This window comes from Ambystoma mexicanum, chromosome 4p (assembly GCF_040938575.1).
Source record: "Ambystoma mexicanum isolate Mex_15411 chromosome 4p, UKY_AmexF1_1, whole genome shotgun sequence".
NCBI classification, from domain to species: Eukaryota; Metazoa; Chordata; class Amphibia; order Caudata; family Ambystomatidae; genus Ambystoma; species Ambystoma mexicanum.
In genome coordinates, this window is record NC_090927.1 from 247,570,559 (window position 1) to 247,586,799 (window position 16,241).

At 47.1% G+C, this 16,241-nt stretch overlaps 1 protein-coding gene across 1 annotated transcript in view; it reads left to right on the forward strand.

The window, feature by feature from the left end:
* The window catches only part of LOC138453171 (cysteine-rich venom protein-like), a 391,821-nt gene that overhangs the window by 102,005 nt on the left and 273,575 nt on the right, over window positions 1-16,241 (forward strand). The gene's annotated exons all lie outside the window — the stretch shown is intronic.

Genomic DNA, 16,241 nt, shown 5'->3' on the forward strand with positions numbered 1-16,241 from the left:
CCACCCACCGCTCATGCCCCGTGTCTCCCTTCTAGACCCTCCCACACCCCCGTTCATGCCCCGTGTCTCCCTTCTTCCCCCCACCCCCCGCTCATGCCCCGTGTCTCCCTTCTTTCCCCCCCACCCCCTGCTCATGCCCCGTGTCTCGTACTTCCCCCCCACCCCTTGCTCATGCCCCGTGTCTCCCATCTTTCCCCCCACCCCCTGCTCATGTCCCGTGTCTCCCTCCTGTACCCCCCACCCCCTGCTCTTGCCCCGTGACTCCCTCCTGTACCCCCCCAGCCCCGCTCATGCCCCGTGTCTCCCTCCCCCCCACCCCCCGCTCATGCACCGAGTCTCCCTTCTTCACCCCCACCCCCTGCTCATCAAGCCCCGTGTCTCCCTTCGCCCTCCCCACCCCCCGCTCATGCCCCGTGTCTCCCTTCTTTCCACCCCCACCCCCCGCTCATGCCCGTGACTGTCCTGTTGGAACAGGGCAAACACAGCGCATGAGCGGGGGTGGGGCCCTGTTAGGCAGAAACCTGTGCAGTTCCCTCTGGGGCCACTGCAAAAAGTTTAAATCTACAGGAGTTGGCAGTAAGCCTGATTGGTAGCAGTCTGCACCACCCAGATTTACCTGGTAGCTGTGTGTAACGCTCACCTGATTCCCACGGAGGCGCTGGTCCCGGCTGAACTGTTATAGTTTCTTCAATTGAGAAGCGTAGAGCTTGGATGACTCTCTGGACTGGGCTTCCTCTTATTGACCGTCTGGCTTGCAGGGTAAGGTTTCTGCAGGCGGAAGAAAAAAGGGTTAATGACCGTTTGGCTGGACTTCCTCCTCACTAATCGCCAACTCTCCGAAAGTCCAATGTCCTGGTGAGCTCTCACCTTAAGTGTATAAATGCTGGGCTCTCCATCCTGCGACTTATGCAGGGGTGCGTGGGTTCCAGTTACGTCACTGGAGATCCTAAAAGTCTTTTGTGGCCTTAGAAGTGGCACAGGTGCTGAGATGCCAAAAGGTGATGCCGCCGTTACTGCACGAGCGGATGCCAGTAGGTATAAAGTGTTTATAGTCTTGAAGAGATGGGCACCTTTAATGAAGTCTTTGCATTGTCTTTTTCAGGTGCCTGGATGCTGAGGGCGTGGTCACTGAGAGCGCGACACGTGCGGTTGTACGTAGGTATGGGAATTTCAATGACACCTCAGTAATTTCCCTGGTTTTCTGTTTTCAGGTCTTGAGATGTTGCGGGCGTTTTCCCAGTCGCGGATGCACGTGGGGAAACACGTAAGTGTTAGGCTTTCTTGAAGTCTTTAATGGCACTTAAATAATGTCTTTTCTTGTTTTCAGGTGCCGGGCTGCTGCGGTTGAAGAGATCGTAATACGAGCACAAAAGCAGGTAAGAAAAGTAAATGCGGCCGCCTTCACCCGATTCCTACTTAACAATGTTCTTTGTCTTTACAGGTGCCGTTAGGCTGCTGAAGAGAAGGCCGCGAAGAAGCCGTGAAAGCACAGATGGATCAGGCAAGCGAGCGCGGCTGCAAACGTGTTGCAACTTGCTAACCTTATGTTTCTTTTGCTTGCAGGTTCTGCCGGTGTCTGGATTCCTGGATGGTAAGTATAGTTCTCGTGTCTTTCTTCCACAGGTTGCTGAGCTGAAGCTGGAGATGTCACTGGAATGCTGGAACTGACTCGGTGAGCGTCCTGCTGCAGATGCAGAATAACGCGAAGCACGTTTTCCCAATCGAGTGTGGTTTAAATAGTGTTGGAGTGATTGGGTGCCTTCTTCCTCAGCCTCGCCCAGGTAAAAGAGTTCCTGTGTTCCAGAGCTAAGGAGTGGCACCAGCCCCACCCAGGTAAGAAAGTAGTCCCAGTTGAGGGAATAGTTCCTCCCAGCAGAAGGCTGGAGACTTCATCCTGCCAGCATTTGCAAAGGTGAGTATGCAGCATGGTCTGCTACAGGTAGGTCCACCCAAGCACCTTTGCAATAATTATGAGCCCGGCGCCCCTGGCGCCGGGACTGAGGTTCCTTATGAGCCTGGCGCCAGAGGCGCCAGGACATGGTCCAAAGGGCCCCAATAGGGGTTTGCTGGAGCCGGGGACGAGGGTCGTGAGCCTGCTTCCGGGGATGCTGGGCTTGACTTGGCTTCTCGGGAGCAGTGCTCATGACACTGTGGCTGAGCAGTCAGACTTCTCTCAAGACGAGTTAGGCGGTATTTGGAGTATAAAAGATAGGGCAATTTACACAGTAGAACAAGCAGACACGGATCAGAGCTTGGGTGTAAAGATATATAATTATTTATTTAAACACACATCTATGGAAAACACACTGACGCTAATATGGCAAAAAACTTCAAAAACAAGTATATATCAATCCCGTCACAATATTTCGGCAAGTCTAGGTTCAACGGCACCACTTATTTGCAGACAGAGGTGAATGCTTTAAACTAGATGGCACTCTAGTATTTGTTAGAAAGGGAGAGAAAAAGGCAGGGTATGAAACCAACTCAGTACCAACACTTTTACGAAACAAATGCAAGGCGAGCAAGGCAGGGTCTACTGTAAATCACAAAGTTCAGAGGCCAGGCCAGGCCCACTCGGAGAGAGGCAAGGCTGTATGTTCCAAAAGTATCACAGTGGAAATGCATTTCAAGTCTTTGTAGGAAAATGTCACAGAAATGTTGGACCAGTTTAGAACAAACGTTTAAGAAGGTCTGGAGGCGACCCAATGGAAAGGTAAGGATTTAAGACACCTCACGCTAACCATTTCAAGGGAAGCCAGACCAACACAGTACCTTGCAAGTGAAGAGACAGCTCCGGCAGGGGCAGTTGTTCCTGGTGGTGGATGCAAGTCGGGGCTTTGCCAGAAGATGAGAGGATCCGTCGTTGAGGAAAAGTTGAAGATCGTTGCACCACCAGGGAAGAGACCAGCCGCGGAGTGCTCCGTCAAAAGGCACCACCTTTTGGTCGCGGTACAGTAGTTAGTTGCTATCTGATTGCCGGGGTGCTCAGCACGGGCAATTCGACCACTAGACGTCCTGGAAGCGAAGAAAAAGCAAGGGACTGGTTGTTCCCACCAGTCAGAGGAAGAAGACTCTCCAGCAGGGAGATCTCCTCTGTCGTTGGGAAGTGGTGAGTCGGTTCAGCAGGGCTCCACCGGAGGTGTCGTCGTTGCAGGTCGGCTCAGCATTACCCTCGTCGGATTCTTAGGTCCTGTGGCGACTTCTCAAGTTCCAGTCCCAAAAGCCCTGCTTTTATGCAGAAAACCCCCATTCATTTAGCCTAGCTGTCAATCAAACATGCTAAGTGGTGAGCGGGGCGGCTCACCACTCGGGCCAATCACACCAGAGTGCGACTTGAGTTGGCAAGGCAACTCAGTCCAGGGTGCCTAAACCCCCTCCCACACCCCCTGTGGCACCCAGACAGAATGGCACCACTCTGGAGGGCTTCTGCGCAGAAGCCTGCCAAAAGTGGAACAAAGGGCTCAACCTTTGGTTCGGAGTTACAGAGGTGAACACATACGCCATTTTAAAAACCGAGTTCTGGCAGAAAATACCAACCGGTGGATTTATTTAAGACAAATAAACCAGCGGTATGTTAGAGACTAACGTGAAAAAGTATTAGCCTCCAACAATGGGACGAATCCCATAGGAATATATTTGCGGTCGAATATAAAAAGTAGTATCCACTGCCACCAGCCAAAACGCGACGAGGGGGACGGGACAGTGCCCCCTCGAACAACAGGCCCACGGGTAATCAAATTACCCCTACCAGTACGTCCACAATAGGATGGTTTGTACTAGTTCTGTTAATAAATTTAGGTCTAGTAAAGCCAATGGTGACTTTACATGCCCTGGGAGACAGTAGTCAGTCCCAGGGTATGGAGTCTATGGTGGGGATCCGCTAGGACACCCCAGTGTTACGGCACGGAGGGTGCGGTGTAACACACATAGCAAAACACATGAGGCCCTATGGAGTAAAAGACCCCATAGCCCATAGAACCCATTGACGTTCAAAGAAATCAACCACAATCATGTCCAAGAGTAGGAGGAAAAGAGTCTCACTCTTGGCAGGATGAAAAAAACAAACTCCAGAAATCCAGCAAAGCTGCTGGGGGACTCACTAGGTTAGGAAATTCAGCCTAAACAGAGAATTCTCCCTAACACTCGCACCCCCAGACTAAGGTACAGGAAGATTTAATCCACTCCTGGATGAATCTCATCCCTCTAGTCGATGATATACATGCTAGAGAGACCATCAGCATTTTGGTGGTGACACCCTGACCTGTGCTCAATGGTGAAATCAAACCCTTGCAGGCAGATTGACCATCTCAGTAGTTTTGGGTTTTGCGCTTTCATTTGCATTAATCATCTCAAGGGTTGGTGGTCAGTCTGAATGACAAAAGTAGAACCATACAAGTATGGCCTAAACTTCTTCAGAGCCCACACGATAGCAAAGCATTATCTTTCGATTGTTGCCCACCTTGTTTCAGGATCCTTCAGCTTGCGGCTGATGAAGCAAACGGGTGCTCCCTACCTTTCCCATCCAGTTGACTGAGTACTGCACCTATTCCTACATTTGAAGCATATGTCTGCAGAATGAAAGTTTGGTGGTAATCAGGAGCTCTGAGTACTGGGGCTTGGCAAAGAGCCTTTTTCAGGTTTTCAAAGGCCTGATTGCACTCCTCGTTCCATCTAACCTTCTTAGGGAATTTTGGAGAGGAGATGACATTCAGAGGAGAAGCTATGGTCCCATAGTTCTCAACGAAATTCCTGTAATACCCAGTGAGACCTAAGAAGGCTCTCACCTGGGTCTGAGTAGTAGGTGTTGTCCAATTTTGTACAGCTTCAATCTTACTGAGCAAAGGCCTTATTTCTCCACCTCCTACCTCATGTCCAAGATAGACTACCTTACTCTGTCCAATTTGGCATTTACTCGCCTTTATGATCAGATTGGCTTGTCCAAGAGCCTGCAAAACATCTCTTAGGTGGGTTACATGTTCTTCCCAGGAATTTCTGAACACTGCTATGTCATCCAAGTATGCCATGCAGAAGTCCTTCATCCCATTCAGAACCTGGTTTACCATCCGTTGAAATGTAGCAGGTGCATTTTTCAATCCAAAATGCATTACCTTAAACTGGTATAAGCCAGCTGGGGTAGAACATGCAGTTTTCTCCTTGGCATGGTCTGTCAGGGCTATTTGCCAATAGCCTGACGTCAAGTCAAATGTGCTGAGCTAATTGGCTGAACCAAGTCTATCCACCAACTCATCTGTTCTTGGCAAAGGGTTGGCATCAGTCTTGGTGACTGCGTTAAGAGCTCTATAGTCCACACAGAATCTAAGTTCTTTAGATCCTGCCTTTGGTACTAACACAACTGGGCTAGACCATGGACTAGTAGAGGGCTCTATTACCCCGAGATCAAGCATCTTGCTGACCTCACCTTTGATGTGGGTTCTTACACTTTCTGACATTCTGTATCCTCTGCTTTTGACTGGCAGACAGTCACCAGTGAGCATGCTGGTGAAAGTGAGCACAGAGAGGCAAACTGATTCAACATAGATTTGCACTCTTCTTGTTACTCAGGTGTCAGATTTGAAGAGAGATTTACTCTTTCAATTTTTTCGTCTAAAGGTAAGCCTCTGAGGAGATACAGAAGAGCTTCACTCTCTTCTTCTTCCTCTGATGATGCTAGAAGCAACACTCCTTGATCAGGTCTCGAGACATACGCTTTGGTGTGGAAGACTGTCGGAGCCTCCTTGGGATTGCCCAAGTCCACCAGATAGTTGACCTCTCCAAGTTTACCCACAACTCTGAAGGGTCCCATCCATTTGTCTTGCAAGGCCCTCTGCCTTGTTGGGATCATAATGAGAACTAGCTGGTCTTGAGTGAACTCAACCATGTTAGGCTTTTGATCATGCCAGTGCTTTACCAATGCTTGTCCAGCTTTCAAGTTATCACTTGCTTCCGCCATCATGTGTGACATTCTCCTCCGGAGACCTATCATGTAGTCAGTCACTCTGACTGGCTTGGGGGAAGGAGCACTCTCCAACCCCTGCTTAAACAGGGCCAATGGACCTCTGACGGGATGACCATTAAGAAGCTCAAAGTGAGAATAACCTACTCCCTCCTGAGGATCTTCTCTATAAGCAAAGAGAAGGCATGGCAGTAGAAGGTCCCACTTCCGTTTAAGGGGTTCCTCTAAAGCACCTATCATGCTCTCCATGGTTCGGTTGAACCTTTCTACCAACCCATTGGTTTGTGGGTGGTAAGCTGTTGAGAATTTTAAGTAACTCCACAGGTTTTCCACATGGCTTTCATGTAGTGGGACATAAAGTTTGACCCCCTGTCAGAGATTACTTCCTTAGGAAACCCGACGCTGGTAAAAATACCAAGTAGGGCCTTAGCCACAGCCGGAGCTGTAACAGTCCTCATAGGAATTGCCTCAGGATACCTAGTAGCATGTTCTACTACAACAAGTATAAACCTGTTGCCTGAGGAGGTTGGAGGATCAAGGGGACGAACAATGTCAATCCCTACTCTCTCAAATGGGACTCCTACAACTGGGAAAGGCACTAAAGGTGCCACATTCTTGGAGCCAACCTTACCAGAGGTCTGGCAGGTGTGGCAGCTCCTGCAGTGTTTTTCTACTTCAGCACCCATCTTTGGCCAATAAAAGTAGAGGGAGAGCCTTTCATTAGTCTTCTTGAAACTCAATTGACCAGCCAAAGGAATCTCGTGGGCTAACTGCAAGAACTGTTGTCTGTTCTCTTGGGGTACTACAAGTTGTTTGTAGTCTCCAGGTTCAGACTCGGTCAGTTTACTGTAGAAGAGGCCATCTTCCCAGTGCAACCTGTATTTCCCAGGCTCTTGCCCTTCAGCCTGAGCTTCTGCCTGGTGGCGAAGACCTTCCAGAGTTGGATATTCTCTCTGTCCCTTACTGAAGTCTGCCCTGTTGGGTCCACCTTCTGCCAGTAAAGACTGCAGCTCAGGATGTTCAACAGGATCCTGATCTCCAATGAGTTCCTGGCCTTCCATTAGCTCTTCTTCAGAGTCTAATTCTACCACACAGGGTTGTACCACCCTCTCAGCCTCAGCTGGAGGGGGAGTTACTGGTGTAACTTTTGACAACCGAGGGGAAGTCCTTGTTGGCTGCACTGAAGTGCTGGCTGCTGGTTTCGGTATTGAAGTTTTAGGTTTCCCTTTCGCTTCTGATTTCTTTGAGACAGCAGCTGACAATTCCAGTGGAGCAGTAGTGATATCCTTCTTCATCATCTCCTCGGGAGTACCTCTCATGGTTCTCTCCCTTTCAGGTCTGGTTAGCTCCTGTAACCGTTTACTAGGAGGTCTGGGGGTATGAGACACAACTCTGAGAGTTTTTAAATCGTTACCCAATCGAACTCGTCCTGGAACCTCATTCTGTATGCTGACAGGTATCTTCACAGTAATGTCATTACACTGGATGAGAACTGGTAATTGGTGAAGCATCTGCACAGGCCCTCCAGCTAACTTGGTGAGGCGTTTGGGTGCCTTAGCAACATCCTCAGCCTGAAAAAAAGATTTATCAACCACAGTTATGCTGGCTCTAGTGTCCCTAATGGCAGGAGTTTCCTGGCCATTCACCTGGACACTGTCCTTGTAATACTCTTTAGTATTATCTGGGATAGAATTATAGACATCTAAATTCTGTTGTTCCCACAAACCCAGAGACACTAAAGAAACACTGGCTGAGACTCCAATGGGTTCATCAGCCAGCAGTAGAAAGTTTCCACTTGCCATTTAGACTTCCTCCTCTGGAGCGAAGGCTAAGGAGACAAGCTGGACCCCTGAAGGTTTACCCTTGTATCTGGGATCTCCTTTCACATGGTCAGTAGAGCCACAAACAAAGCATTTCCCGAATGCTTTCTGGAATGGTGGCTTGTTCTGGCCTCCCTCTGGTTTGGCACCAGAAGGTACACTATTCTGCTGCGGTTTTCCGTGTGGCTTACCCTTATGGTTTTGTTTGGGGCCCTCCTTGGAATTTGAGTTATTAGAATTCTCTTTTGAGTCTTTTTTGGGCTGTTTTCCCTCATCCTTTTTCTGAGTTGTCCCAGAATCCTTATGAGTAGCCCTGTTGGCAACCCACAAGTCAGCAGCCTTAGCTAGCTTCCTGGAATCCAGGCATCATAAATAGTCTCCAACATAAAAAGATTCTTCATACCCTCATAAGTGTTCACCTTGTAACCCTTAATACATCCCTCTAAGTGTTTCAACCCTTCACTCACCCAGGTAGCCCAAGGGTACCATCATGCTTTTTGAGGGTTCTAAACCTCTTAAGATACTGGGAAGGGGTCTTCCCAAATCTAGCTATCAAAGCTAGTTTCACACTTTCATTCTCTTTCCTATCCTCCTCCCCCAACACCATTACCACATCAGTTGCAACAGGGGGGAGCCTAGAGAACAACCAGGTAAGTAGCTCATTACCTGTGATGTTCTGGGGCCCATGATTGTACTCAAACAAACTCAGCCAATACAACACATCCAACTTTGGTTCATACATACCAATTAATTCCTTAGGCATCCGGGTCTTTTGGGACTGGAACTTCTAGAGGAGTGTAAGAGGATTCAATTCAACACTACAGCTAAGTCAATGCCTAGTCTGGGATACTGAATGGAAACCCTTATTGATCTATCTTTATGTCCAGTTCATGAGTTCTGGATGACTACCCCTATATAACACCCCTCTCTTAGAATCCCCCTGACTCCACTGAGCCAAGAAGTAGTTCTGTTTTGCAAGTTTAAAAGGTTTATTTGAGAATTTAAACAATATATATATATATCACACTTTATAATAAATTAATATCTGATAGTACACTTAGACATATGATGTTGATCAACACTTCTGGCACTAGCACACTTCTTTACAATCAATGAGGAGTTAGTATAGGATGGATAAAGTAGCAAAAATACTTTTATGGTTTCAAGGGAAAAGCAATGAGGAACAAAATGCAGTACAGAAATACTTGATATGATTTTAGCAAAAGATAAGATAATCACTTTTTCTCTGGCAATTCACCCCCCTCCCCTATGCAATGTAAGACATGGAAGGAGATGGAAAGAGGAGCACACAGTTCTCAGGAATGCAATCAAATACAATACGAAATTCAGTTCCCCCCCAGCAAGCTTAGAGAAAACAGGTATGAGTTTTAAAACACAGGCCCAAGTGCTTTGAATGGGGTGGCAGTGAAGTGAGAAATATGCTGAAAATGCTTTTAATTCCCTTTAGGAGGTTCAGGGTGAGTGAGAGATACTTGGGATGAGCTCAGGCTCACTTTAGCAATGATTCAGGGATGGTTATTAAGAGGCAAACACATTTTTAGCAAAGGAAAGCAAAAAGCTGCTATCTTTTTACAGGTAAAGAAATCAGGCCAAATCGCAAATCGCGGCAAAATTCGCAAGTGCGTGAATCGCGATTACGGCAAAAGTATAAGGAGTAGCAAGTTGGTTCTAGGTTGGTTGGACAGCTGAGATTCTAAGCTTTCGGATTTTCATTCCTAGCCCAAACGGTTCCAGAGATACGGATGATTAAATAAAGGTAGTTTTTCGGATTTAAAGTAAAACTCAAAATGACAGGTGACATGTTGCAGCTGCAGAATTGACAGGTGACAGTTGTGCAGCTTTAAAAATGACAGATGACACGATTTCTAGGAGGCAGTTCTACTTAGGTTAAAATAGTTTGGATTAGATTATTTTAACTAAGAGATTGGTTCTGCACAGTTCTGCTAGGTACTCACAATATAAATTTGAAATAGGCCTTGCCACAGATCTGGTCAGGTTTTGGACTGGACTCCGGTTCTGGTCTCGGCACTTCACAGTGATCTGGGTCAGCTCTCTGGTTCTGCTCACAGCGGTCTGGGTCACTCTGGATCTCTGGTCCGGTCTCTGGCAATTGTTCTTGGCAAAAGAATTCAAACAGCTCGCCCGGCTGTGGAATAGTTCGCAAATGATTTTAAGGTTGCTGAGGCCTGCTGAGAAGAGTTCTCAGTTTGTGGGTTTAGGCCCTTGCTTTAAGCTCTGAAGTAAAGTTCTGGTCTTTGGAGATTGATGGATTTGAAGTCTGGATCTCTGGATGTGAAGTCGTCGGTCAGCATGCTCCGCAGCAAATGGAATTGAATGTCTCTACCTGTCCCAGCAGTCTCTTTTTATGTGTTTTGGAAATGGGTGTGTGCCTGGGCCTAGCTAAGCCTGCCCCTCTCTACTTGTCATTGGCCCAATTCTCCACTCACCCAGGATTGGGGGAAGGAAATGGATTGTCAGCATGATGAAGTCTATTTGTGGGTCAGAGGATCCTCCCCTGGTCAGTTTGGCCACAAATCTATATTTGATTCAAATACATCCTTCCCCGATATACAATTTGTTGAAATTACATGTGCACATTATATATTCCTTATGGTCCATGCTTGTCCGCCTCTGATCTTCCTGGGGGCTTGCATTCATAAATGACAACATTTTGCGCTTTTTAACTGGTTTTGCAATATCGGACATTTACCCAAAATTACACACATGTGCGCAAGGAGTATGGACATTAATTGATAAAGTGTCCGATTTTTAACATGCAGACATTTGGAGTGAGACCCTATTTTCCGCTAGCAATCCCCCAGAATACACCACTGGGTCCTAACGCCTCTCAAAATGTCCACAGAAAAATCACAAAAATAATGATATTACTTATATAATTCTGACAAGTCCGCACTATGAGTTATCTATCTTTTTAAAATTATGCCCTGGTCAAAAGGGGTGTGGCTTCCCACATCACAGGGTGGAATAACTGGTTTATCCACTTCCCCCAAGCTCAGCTGCTAGCAGAGGCACTGCCCCTCCCAGTTTCCCCTAAGAGGAAGCCACTTTAAGGCCCCCCAATATAACATTTGCCTGAGTCCAGGACAGGCCTTTGTTCAACTCCCTGTAGTCCCCAGCTGCTCCACCCCTAATCTAACCAAAGAGGTGACAACTCCTTTTGGCAAGGGGAGTGGCTGAGCAGGTTTCAACTCCTGTTGGGGTTAGTTGTCAGGCAGAATCCAGTTTCATTAAGCCAGGTTTCAGCTAAATGTCACTTTTCGTTCCCAGTTTTCTACATTCAAATCAAACTGACAATTTTTACATATACATTAAATAATTACTTCCTTCAAGTCATTTCAGAATATAGTTTCACATTGTATCCGCCTCTTAGCAAGTCTTTCCTTGGTCTGGTTTTGTTTCATTTGTTCAGTTTTACACAAAGGTCTGGTGGTTTTAAAACGCTGGCTTTCTGATAGTGGTGAGTACAGGTAATGCAACCATTTTTGGGATTAAGAAAATGAATTCCCCACAGTTCTGAGTTGCTTTTTTTGGCAATCAGCATTGCCATTCCCAATGGTTTCACGCTACTGTGTGTGTAGCCCACTGGTGGTTTTAGGCGGTGCCCTCCTGTGCTCACAATATAGGCAAACATGGGTGTCAGCCTATTCTTCATGTTTTCCCTGTGCACTCTCTGGGGAGTTCTGGCAATCATGATGTTTTCCATGCCAGTACTGCACAGTTTTATTGTAGAGCTTGGATGCATGGGTAAAAACATCCCACAAGCCCCCCCTCTTGCGATGGCCATTCTGTCCTTTCACTGATGGAACTCGCAAGATCTGGGATGTTCGCCTCCTCTTCTTCCAATTCCATAGGTGGCACAGTTCAGCATCTTTTCCTCCCTCCAGTCGATCAATCAGTTCTCCTTGCTGGTCCTGATGGGAGGATTGGGCGGTACCCCGGGCCCCTTGGGTCTCTGCTCCCGGTCTCCGGATCGTCCTCCTTGGCCAGGCTCCAGGTTTTCTTTCTCCTAGGACAACAAAGGAAAAGCGGCAATACCTATTCGTAGACATTTTTCCATCACTACTAATGGTGTGGCAGACATATACATTTTATACTTTAACATACCTAACATTTTACTTTTGAGATACAAGTTATCATTCAAAGACAGTGGCTTACAAGAGTATAATATTTTAGAGACTATATGTGGGATATTTTAGGGTTGGAACTGAATTAATCTGGAGCGGTCCCCTCTGGTATTGCAGAGGACTCCTCCAGTTGCTGCAAAGTGTGCCTGGGATGGCAACACTTTAGCTGGTTAATATGGACCCACTTGTCTTCCCCTTCCGCCAGACTGCCTTTGGGGATGCAGATCTTATAGGCAACAGGGGAGATTTTGTCTATAATTTCAAACGGTCCCTTCCATGTAGGCAAGAATTTTCTCTGTTTGGCCTGGCTCCTTTGGAAATTGTATAGATAGACCCGATCACCCACCTTATATTCCTTTCGGGTAGTTTTTAAATCATAGTGGGTCTTCATGCTCTCGGCTGATCTTTCTAGATTCCGCTGACCATAGGCAAAAGCATGCTGAAGGTGTTTCCTTAAATTCTCCACATACTCATGAGTTGTGGAGGCATTTATCAACGTTTGCTCTTGGGTCCTGTAGAGCAAATGCTGGGGAAGCACCATCTTGCGTCCAGTCATCAACTCAAATGGTGACATTTTGGTTGTGGATGAAGGGGTAGATCTGATGGCCATTAGGACCAGAGGTAATCGGATATCCCAACTTGGCCCAGAATCTGCCACAAACTTTTTTAAGATGCTCACAATGGTTTGGTTATATCTCTCTACTGCTCCAGAAGAAGCTGGCCTGTAAGCAATATGTAGCTTTCTTTTGACCCCCAGTATCTCCCACATCTTTGTCATTACTTCACTGGTGAAGTGGCTACCTCTGTCTGACTCAATCCTTTGAGGTAGACCAAAACGGGAAAAGATGTGGTTAATCAGCAGGGCAGCTGCTGTTTCTGCCTTGCAGTTTGGGTCTGGGAGACATTCCACCCACTTGGTAAACAAGCATGTAACAGTCAACATGTACTTGTTTCCTCTAGACGAGCGGATTACAGGGCCTACAAAGTCGATTTGCAAATCTGACCATGGCAGTGTCATCCCCCTCTTTTGGAGAGGCGCACGGTGTGTGAGGGATGATGGCTGAAATTGTGCACACACAAGACACCCCTTCAAGTATTGGTCGAGGTCCTGCCCCATCTGTGGCCAGTATGCAACCTCTCTTAAGATTTCCAGTGTTGTGTGAAACCCCCTATGACCGGCGGTGGCCGCATCATGGGCGTGACTTAACATCAGGCTTCGGAATGAGGTAGGAACCACCCACTGATCATGGCCAGCTTGGGATTTCCTTACCAACAAACCGTCTTGGATTCTGAACATTTTTGGACATTTCATCAACACTCTTAGGTCCTCTTTCCCAATGTAATCGGTATCCATCAGGGGAAAGTTCTCAGGGTCCTCAAGGTGTTGGTAAAACTTACCAATAATTGGATCCCCCTTCTGAGCTGTAATTAAATCAGCATCAGGGGTCTCCTTGCTCCATTGTGCAGTTGAAAGATCATTGTGAGCATTTGTCTGGGACCTAGTGATAGCAGTGACCTGGATTTCCCCCAACAGGGACTCTATTTCTATTAGATCCCCTTGGATGGCCCCGGTTTTGGCCAGCTGATCAGCTAAGTCATTTCCAGTTTTGTCTGGTCCCTCCACTTTGGAATGACCCTTGATTTTTTTCCAGTAGATGGTCATCCCATTCGATGTGACCAGATCATCAATGTTTTGGATTAACTTCCCATGTTTCAAGGGTTTGTTATTAGCACATAACATGCCTCTGGTTTTCCAATTAACCAGGTGCTCCACGAACCCGTTCCGTACATAATCCGAATCTGTGATTATGACCAGTTCGTGGAGTTGATGTTGGACAGCAGTGAGGATGGCCTGATGCACAGCCATCAATTCTGCCACCTGACTACTTCGGGGACCAATTTTGTATCCAGCGGAGGGTTCTGGGAACTCCTTCACCCATGCATTCCCTACGCCAGCCACCAGTTCTTTCTCCCCGTCGTTGTCAACATGGTAAGAGCATCCATCCACATAGACAGTGGGCATTCCCTCACACTTGTCTTCTTCAAAGACTATGTGTGGGGAATTAAGGTATGCCTCCATGTTGTCCTTGATTTTTAGACTTTCGTCCTCGAGACAGTTTCTCAGGCACAATCATGCAAGTCAGCCAGACCTTGCGCGAGTGGACTCTTCTTGTTTTGGCCATATCTGACCTCCACAGGAAAGCCTTGCATTGACAGAATCCAGGAAGTAATTCGGGAATTACTCACATTTCCGGCCTGGATTCTGTCACTTTGGAGATATTGCAGAGGCTGGTGTGGAGTCTCCTTTATGATGTGTTCCCCTGGATAAACGGGAGGTAATTCATCAATGCCCACACCATTGCCAGGAGTGCCTTCTCACAATCGTTGAATTTTTCATCCACAGAGGATAAAGTTTTGCTCACATAGGAGATTACTTTATTGACCTTGTCATGCTTTTGGTATAATACTGCCGTCAAGCACGTATTAGAGAACCCCGTCTCCAGGAAGAACTCCTTGTTTCTGACAGGGTAAGCTAGGCAAGGCGCTTGTGAGAGGCTTCTTTTGAGTTGTCTTACCGCCTCGGATTGTTCTGGACCCCATTCCCACTTGACCCCCCCCTTCAAGAGATGAATCAGGGGTCTAGTGATCTCTGCGTAGCCTTCAATGAACTTTCTGCTGTAATTAGTCATCCAAGGAGGCTCCTTAGTTCCCGCAGAGTTGTGGGGTCTTTCAGTTTCTGGAGTGCTTCCACTTTCTTTTCTTGGGGACAGAGACCCTGAGGAGTAATCTCATGCCCCAAGAAATTAACACGGGTTCTACACCACTGTGCTTTCTGAAAGGAAAGTTTTTCTCCGGCGGCCCTCAACTGTGTCAGAACATAACGGATCTCCGCTATGTGTTCCTCCACAGATGAACTTTTGATGAGGACATCATCTACATAAGCCAGGTTAACCCTCGCACCCAGGTCGGGCATGGCCTTATGTAGGAAAATGTTGAATTCATTGCCGGAGTTGAGGTATCCGAAGGGAGTCCGGGTCCATGTGTACTGCTGGCCCCCAAAGGTAAAAGCCAGTTTGTATTGGTCCTTCCTACTGACAGGCACGGTCCAGTATCCATTGGTCAGGTCCATTGCTGTGAATACCTGTGACCCCTGAATCTGGGCCAGCCCTTGGTCAATGTAGGGCAGAGGCCATCGGGAAGTATGGACCCGTTTGTTGAGCTCCCTAAGGTCGGCGCAGAGTCTCCACTGGCCGTTTGGCTTCAATATTCCCAGCACCGGATTATTGAAAGTGCTGTGGACTGGACGGATTATTCCCCGGGACTCTAGGTTCTTAATAATTTCAGTAAGGGACTCCATGGATGCGAGAGGCAAGCGATATTGCTTCACAAACACTGGAGTCATTCCAGGGTCCGTGGGAATTGTTGTGGTGTGGATGTCGGTGCGACCACAGTCATATGAGTCTACCGCAAAGAGATCTTGGAAATCCAAGAAAACTTGTTTCAACTTTTGCTTCTGTTCCAAAGTCACACAGGCATCAGCTAGGTTGACTCTCTCTTCCACCATCTGCCTGAAGCCTGGAAAGACTTCTGGTTTGGCTATCTCAGTGGCCTCCTCCAGCTGGGTGGAGAAGTGTTAGGCAGAAACCTGTGCAGTTCCCTTGGGGAACACTGCAAAAGATTTAAGACTACAGGTAGAGCAGTAAACCCCTTTGGTAGCAGTCTGTACCACCCAGATTTACCTGGTAGCTGTGGCTGAGCAGTCAGACTTCTCTCAAGAAGAGTTAGGCAGTATGCAAAGTATACACAATATGTACCAAAACACAATAGCACAAGCAAACACTGACCAGAGCTTGGTTTCAAAAGAATATTGTTATTTATTTAAAAACACACATAAGTAAAAACACTCTAGCAACGAATATGGTAAAAACACTTCAACACAGTTATAATGAAAGTAAATTCAATCCTTTCTCCTATCTAGACAACTCTAGGTTAACACCACTTAATTAAAACAGAGGTGAGTGCTTAACGTTAGATGACACTCTAGTAGTTTCCAAGAAAGGGAGAGAAAAAGCAGAAATAGGTTAAACACACCACTCTAAGGTCCAGAACACTTGCAATAGGCTTAAAGAAGCACAAAGTCACAGGTGAGCAAAAGTCACTAGGCAGGGCCCACTCTTAGAGTAGCCGGAGCGAAAAGGTGCCCAAGATCACACTGTTAGTTAGAGATTCAAGTCTTGCAAAGAGTCAAAAAGAGTTTTAGAGTGGCTCAGAAAGTTTAGCCAAAGTGTCCCAGGCACTCCC